Source organism: Myotis daubentonii, chromosome 10 (genome assembly GCF_963259705.1).
Source record: "Myotis daubentonii chromosome 10, mMyoDau2.1, whole genome shotgun sequence".
NCBI classification, from domain to species: Eukaryota; Metazoa; Chordata; class Mammalia; order Chiroptera; family Vespertilionidae; genus Myotis; species Myotis daubentonii.
This window is the reverse complement of record NC_081849.1, coordinates 15,584,657-15,592,378: the sequence shown is the minus strand read 5'-3', so window position 1 is coordinate 15,592,378 and position 7,722 is coordinate 15,584,657. Positions and strand designations below refer to the sequence as shown.

The window sequence follows — 7,722 nt, the reverse complement described above, 5'->3', positions numbered from 1 at the left end:
TGTAAATATACAACATCTTTTTTATCCATTCATCTACTGATGGGTACTTAAGCTGTTTCCAGATCATAGCTATTGTAAAGAGCCCTGAGAAGAACATAGGGGTGCATATATTCTTTCTGACTGGTATTTCATAATTCTTAGGAAGTAATCCTAGACGTGGGATCACAGGGTCAAATGGTAGCTCCATTTTTAATTTTTTGAGGAAATTCCATACTCTTTTCTATAGTGGCTGCACCAGTCTTCATTCCCACCAGCAATGTACCAAGGTTCCTTTTTTTCTCCACATCTTCACCAGCAATTGTTGTTTTTTATTTGTTGATGGTAGTCATTCTGGCAGGTGTGAGCTGATACCTCATTGTTTTTTAAATTTCAACTCTCTGATGATTAGTGACTGAACATTTTTTCATATCTCTTTGCCATCTGTATATCCTCTTTGGAGAAGTGACCATTTAGGTTCTTTGCCCATTTTTTTCTTTATTGTTTAAAGTATTACATAAGTCTCCTTTTTTCCCCATTGCCTTTGCCCATTTCTAAATTGGATTGTTTGTCTTCCTTTTGTTAAGTTGTGTGAGTTCTTTATATATTTTGAAAATTAACCCCTTATCAGATGTATCATTGGCAGATATGTTCTCCAATACAGTGAGATCCCTTTTCATTTTGTTGATGATTTCTTTGCTGTGCAAAAGCTTTTTATTTTGATATAGACACATTTGCTTATTTTCTTCTTTGTTTCCTTTGTCCTAGGAGATGTATTGGCAAAAATATTGAGAGATGTCTGAGATTTTGCTGCCTACAGATCTTCTAGGATTTTTATGGTTTCACGACTTACATTTTGAGTTTATTCTTGTTTATGGTATAAGTTGATGGTCTACTTTCATTTTTTAGCATGTACCTGTCAATTTTCCCAACACCATTTATTGAAGAAACTGTCTTTACTCCATTGTATGCCTTTGTTAAATAGCAATTGAGTGCAATGGTTTCAGTCAATTTCTGGGTTCTCTGTTCTGTTCCATTGATCTATATGCCTGTTCTTGTGCCAGCAACAGACTGTTTTGATTACAATGAATTAGTAGTATAGTTTGATATCTGGTATTGTGATCCCTCCTACTTTGTTCTTCTTTCTCAAGATTTCTGCAGCTATTCAGGTCTTTTTTTGCTCCATATAAATTTTTGGAGTATTTGTTCTAGATCCATGAAATATGCCATTGGTATTTTAATAGGGTTCATGTAGAATCTATAGATTGATTTGGGTAGTATGGAAATTTTAATGATGTTAATTCTTCCAATCCATGAACATGGTATATTCTTTCCTTTGTTTGTATCTTCCTCTATTTGCTTTTTCAGTGTCCTATAGTTTTCCCAGTATAGGTCTTTTACCTCTTTGGTTAAGTTTATTTCTAGGTATCTTATTTTTGTTGTTGTTGTTGCAATGGCAAATGGGATTATATTTTTAGTTTCTCTTTCTGAAAGTTAATTACTGATATATAAAAATACCATCCATTTATGGGTGTTAATTTTGTATCCTGCTACTTTGCCAAATTCATTTATTAAATCTAGTAGTTTTTTGGTGGAGTCTTTAGGGTTTTGCTATGTACAATATCACGTCATCTGTGAATAATGAGAGTTTTACTTGCTCCTTTTCAATTTGGATGCCTTTTATTTTTTCTTATCTGATTTCTGTAGCTCAGGCTTCCAGTACTATGTTGAATAAGAGTGGTGAGACTTAGCTGGTTTGGCTCAGTGGATAGAGTGTCAGACTGCAGATTGAAGGGCCCTGGGTTCAATTCCAGTCAAGGGCACATGCCTCCATTGTAGGCTCCTCTCTTTTCTCTTCCACTCTCTCTAAAAATCAATGGAAAAATATCCTCGGGTGAGGATTAAAAAAAAAGAGTGGTGAAAGACAGCGATGAAGGCTATTTATTAAATTATTTTTTCTTCCCATACATGGAAGATGAATAATTGAAAAACCACAACAGATCATCTATAATTTGGTGTCAGTTTATTGTTGGACTACTGTTGTTTTTGGTGAAAATATTTAATAAAAAGGTGAAGTTATGTAATGTCATTATTAAGACACTTCCCTGTAAATAATATATATAACATTAAATAAAATCAAGTAAAATATGGTATCTTTAGTCTTTACTTTGATTATGCTACTTGAATAGAATGTGTTTAGATTACATTCATTGCTTCACTGAGCCTTCAAATAATGTCTATCATTTTTAACTACTTGGTGCAAGAAAATGTTTTACAAAGAAGAGTGGTTTTTTCAATAGGTTTAAAACTTCTAATAAGATAGTACCCTGAAAGTTATTTCTGTTATTTATATAAAAGTTTATACAAAATAATTTTTTACAGAAGCACAGTGTTTAATATTTTCAGGAGCTTAAGAAAAATAAAACATTTATTTCCACTGGTCTGTTTCCTTTCATTAGACAATTAATAGTATGTAATCTTTTACATCGTTTATTTTGCTTTGGTTGCCAGGAACCTAAGAGCCACATGCATGAAATGATTAATTACAAAAATCATTTTAACTTGGTTCTACTAAAATTACTGTATTTTTCTATAATTAAAATTACCTTTTAATTACCTAGGCATTACATATACAAAATATCCTTTTAATTTTTAAAAATATATAGTAGATAAAAGTAGATTATCCTTAAAGTTTACCCTAATCCCAGCAGGTGGCCAAATTTATCTCTTTAGTTATCTTTCTAGTGATATGGAATTTTTGGACTGGAACCCGGATTCTTTGTCCACCAGAATCGAAGAATGAAAGTGGTATAGCAAAGGTGGAGGTTTATTGAAGAACAAGTACAGACTCCCACATGGGGAGAAGGAAAGAGTCCCACAGAATGGACTCCCAAGTAGGGAGGGGGAAAGGGTCCCACTGAGTTCCCTTTTCCCTGTGACTTATAAAGGCTGCAGATCCCAGTGCCCTGATATCTCCTCTGATTGGTCACTATTCCCTTAGACCGGTTACTATAGTACCTCCTGGGCTCAAAGGTTGAACCTCACATATGGGACATGTGAAGTTCTCTCCCCACCCCTTCCTTATTGTTTTCCTATTCCCTTTGGGCTTTCTTCTCCTCCTTCTGGATGAAGGGCTTCATTCCCTTTATTTTGTAAATATAGACCTTTTGCTGTTCCCAGCTCCCTCATTCTATGGAAATGTACCTGTTGCAGGTTTCCAGCTCCCCCATTCTATGGAAATATACCTTCTGCTGCTCTGCAACCCCGTGCTTCCTTCATGGTCCCCCTAATTTCCAAAATTTCTAATATTTCCTAAGCCTGTCCTATTTCACCCCTAAAATTCCTGTTTCACTAGAACTCACCTCCCGGTTCACTAGTACTAGTATTTCTTTAGTTAAGATTCTGAGATATGAAATCCAATATTTTAAATGTCAAAGAATGTTTCCAAATTGCCTTCAGAGTGGCTGAAACAATTCATACAGCAACATATATCCCATTCACTAATCCATTCAAATATATAAATATCCTTGAGTAGTATACGAGTTATAACAAGTTTTTGTTTTCTCAGATACAGTGTATCTCCTTTTGTGCCCTGTTCTCTGCCCCAGAAGGACCATCTGTTTTACCACATGAATGGCTTCTTCACCCTCTGGCTTCCAATTGGATTCAATCTCAAGATGTAAAAAAAAAAGCAGGAGAAGGAAAGTAAAGCTGAGGATCCCTTTCTGTTTGGTTTCCTTGGGGTGACGATGTCCCTTGTAAGGAGGACACAGCTCTTCTCTTCTTCCAGGTTCCAGGAAATACTTTGTCCTCTTGACTCTTGGTTTCAGGGTAAAAAATCCTCCGTGTTGCTAGACCTGGGGAATGAAAATATCCCTTAAGATCCCCCTACCTGATCAGACCTGTTAAGTGTGACCTTCATTAAACATTCCTTGAATTATCTTAAATAGAGTAGGCCATTCATTTCCTGTCGGGATCCTAACTGATCCAAGAGCATTTTAGTCACAAAACTCCACTGTAACTGCTGGAATACAGCAGAGGAAAAACCAACACGATAAAAATGTCACTGCTCCTTTAAAGAAAAGTCCAGCCCAGATGGCTTCACTCGTGAATTCTAGCAAGTACTTAAAGCATAAAACAGAAAATATGAATAGACTTTTAACAAGAGATAGTTTTATTTAAAAAAAGAATGGTTTAAAATAAAAAAAATAGTTTGAGTTCTTAATATAATTTGGAAATTAACACCTTATCAGATGTACTTATACAACTTAATAAATGGAAGTCATACAATCCAGTTTAAAAAAATGGACAAAGGACCTAGATAGCTACTTCTCCAAACAGGACATACAGATGGCCAAGACATATAAAAAAATGCTCAAAGTCACTAATCATCTGAGAGATGCAAATTAAAATGACAATGAGGTATCCACTCACACTTGCCAGAATGGATACCATCAACAGTTCAAAAACAAGTACTAGTGAAGATGTGGAGAAAAGGGAACCCTGGTGCACTGCTGGAGGGAATGCAGACTGATGCAGCCATTATGGAAAACTGTGGCGTTTCCTCAAAAAATTAAAAATCAAACTGCCGTTTGAACCAGTGATCCCACTTCTAAGAATATATCCTAAGAATTCCTAAACACCAATCAGAAAGGATGTATGCACCCCTATATTCATAGAAGCACAATTTACAATAGCTAAGATCTGGGAACAGCCCAAGTGCCTATCAGTAGATGAGTGGATAAAAAGCTGTGGTATATTTACACCATGGGATACTATGCAGCTGTAAAAGAGAAGGATCTCTTACCTTTTGAGACATCATGGAGGGACATGGAGAGTATTATGCTGAGCAAAATAAGCCAGTCAGAGAAATATAAGTTTCATATGATCTCACTTATATGTGGAAACTAATAAACAAATAAACTGATGAACAAAAAAGATGCAGAGACATAGAAGTATGAAACAGACTGATGACTCTCAGAGGGAAAGGGGTTAGGTGGCATGAGATTAACCAAAGAACTTATATGCATATACACATAACCCATGGACACAGACAGTAGTGATGTGAAGGCCTGGGGTAGAGCAGAGGTGAGGTGGGGTGGAAGGGGTCAGTGGGGAAAAGGAGGGAAGGGGGGATCTGGAGTACTTTCAATAATAAAGATACTTAAAAAATTACTTTATGAGTCTTAGTAAACTAGTTGTGCTGGGCTCTGATTGGGTTTTTAGTCTTGGCTGAGCTCACATATGCATTTGCAGTCAGCTACTGGTGGGCTAAATTAGGCTGGTCTATGATGACCTCAACTGGGAAAGGTCATTTCTGCTCTACTTGGTCTCTCAATCCTCAACAGGCTAGCCTGGGATTGTGCACATGGCAATGAGGCAAGATTACATAAAAGAAACAAGCAAGGTTCTCTGGTATGTGAGCTTGGAAATGGCACATCAATTCTGCTGCAGTCTATTGGCCAATAGAGGTTGTATAGCCATACAGCACCAGTTCTCTTTCTTTTTGCTCTGGGTACACTAATACATGCGGATCTCAGAGCTGGTTGCTGATGTCAACATATTGGATGCTTGGTGAGAATTCCATGTTAAAGTAGAAGTATACATGATAACTCTGTTACCATAGCTATTTATTTTAAAAAACTTATTAATCAACCCCAATGTACCTGAGGAATATGGCTGATTGACATAGAATGAATCATTTTGTCCATGCATTTACTGAGAGATTCTAGTCCAGAAAAGAAGTTGGTGAGTTTTAAATGAGGCACAACCTTTCTTGCAGTGTGGGCACATTTGTAGATAATATAATTTGCCCATATGCTTTCAATTTCTGAACATCTGGTCAAAATCATAGCTATTGCCCATGAATGCATGCTCCTCTTTTTCTAGACTAAGTAGATCATGAGATATAAAGTTGAATTTATAACCACGGCAGGATTTTCATTCTGCCCTAGTCTCAAATAAGGCTGTATAATTGCAGTAGTACCGACCCAGCCAATCTAAGCCTATCACAGGAACCATTTGTCAAACAAAACTTTTTAAAAAAATATTTTGCTGCATAAATATTGTAATAGGCAATGCCCATGAGGCTATAAATATGCTTTGAGGAAGGTGTGACAGTATATAGCACAAATCAGTTTACGGAAGTGTAACTATATGCAGATGAAACTGTTTTTTTGGGGGGAGGGAGTGGGGTGTAAGTGTCAGGACTTGTTGAAGCCTAGTTCTATAAAGACTTCTTATATTTGACAAAGGAATGCTGATGGGCACCCAATTCATACTGAGCACAGGCCACATAAACGTCTCTGTTCCTTACTGAACTGTCTCCTCAAATGATCTAAAAAATTATGGTTAATTTTCCATCTTTTGTCATCTTGAAATTCAGCTGTCAGGAAGAGCAAGTGGCCCCATGGAGAAGTTCCTGTGAAGAGACATAGCCAACAACTTGCTTCATATGTGAGTGAACCATCTCGAAAGTGCGTTCAGACCCAGCCGTGCTGCTCCAGCAAATGCTGTGGAAGAAAGAGTTGTCCAGGCCACTTCACCGGCACTGAAGATGGTGGTTGTGGTGGGAAGCTTGCTCTGGGCTACGGTTGGCAGACATATGTGTTCCATTCCTTGGGGCACCTCTGCATCTGCAGCCCTCAGACCTGCTGCTTCATGAAGAACAGGCTTGACAAATGTATTATGGTCTGCTTCCCGTCGAGCAAAATTTGTCTTTAGCACCAGTTCCTCATACAGTTCCCCATGCTCCTGCCACCACCAGCATGCAGCCTATTTGAAGAGTACAGCCCTTGTTGAAGGAGAGTTCAAAGAACTAAGCCTTGGTGACGTTAAGGGGAAGTATTTGATGCTCTTCTTCTATCCTCTGGATTCCACCTTTGTGTGTCCTCCAGAAATTACTGCTTTCAGGAACAAAGCCCATGAGTTTCATGCTGTGAACTGGGGAGTTGGGGCAGTTTCCGGGGATTCCCACTTCAGCCATCTCTGCTGGATCAACACACAGAGGAAGAAGGGCGGTTTGGGCCACATGAACATGGCACTGTTGTCAGATTTGACTCAGCAGATTTCCTGAGACCACAGTGTGCTGCGAGAAGATCCTGGTCTTGCCCTAAGAGGTCTCTTCATCATTGACCCCAAGGGAGTCATCAAGCATATGTGTGGCAATGACCTCCCAGTGTGTAGAAGCCTGGAAGAGACCCTCCGCCTGGTGAAAGCATTCCGGTTTGTGGGAGAACATGGAGAAGTCTGCCCAGCAAACTGGACCCCGGGCTCCCCTACAATCAAGCCGCATCCGACTGCTTCCAAAGAATACTTTGAGAGGGCGAAGCAGTAGATCATCTCACGTGCACCTGCAGCTTCTCAAAAGAATCACAGGCGAGCTCATTTTTGGCATTTCAAGACAATCATGTATAGAAGGCAAAAATCAATTATGTTTGCATTCATTAATATTTCTCTAAATATTTTGGGAGTTTTTTGTTTTGTAACATTGGCTAAGGCTTTCAAAACATGGTTAATTACTAACATGAACGCTTTATTTAACTTTTTGATGGTTAGCTAATTTAGAGACTGCCTAGTTGATCTGTTTCTTTGATCATGTCTTCAATGGGAAACACTTCCTAGCCTTACCTGAACCTCTGTGTTCACCAGTGTAGGACAAGTACCAAAAGCCTCTGATAAGAATCCTGAAATTTTCTTTATGAATTTCTTTGTGCTAAACTGAATTTTTTAAGGTAACAAAGATCC

At 38.0% G+C, this 7,722-nt stretch overlaps 1 pseudogene; it reads left to right on the top strand.

The window, feature by feature from the left end:
- The first annotated feature begins 6,532 nt into the window (after positions 1-6,532).
- Positions 6,533-7,411, top strand: LOC132211409 (thioredoxin-dependent peroxide reductase, mitochondrial-like; annotated as a pseudogene).
- Positions 7,412-7,722: the final 311 nt, after the last annotated feature.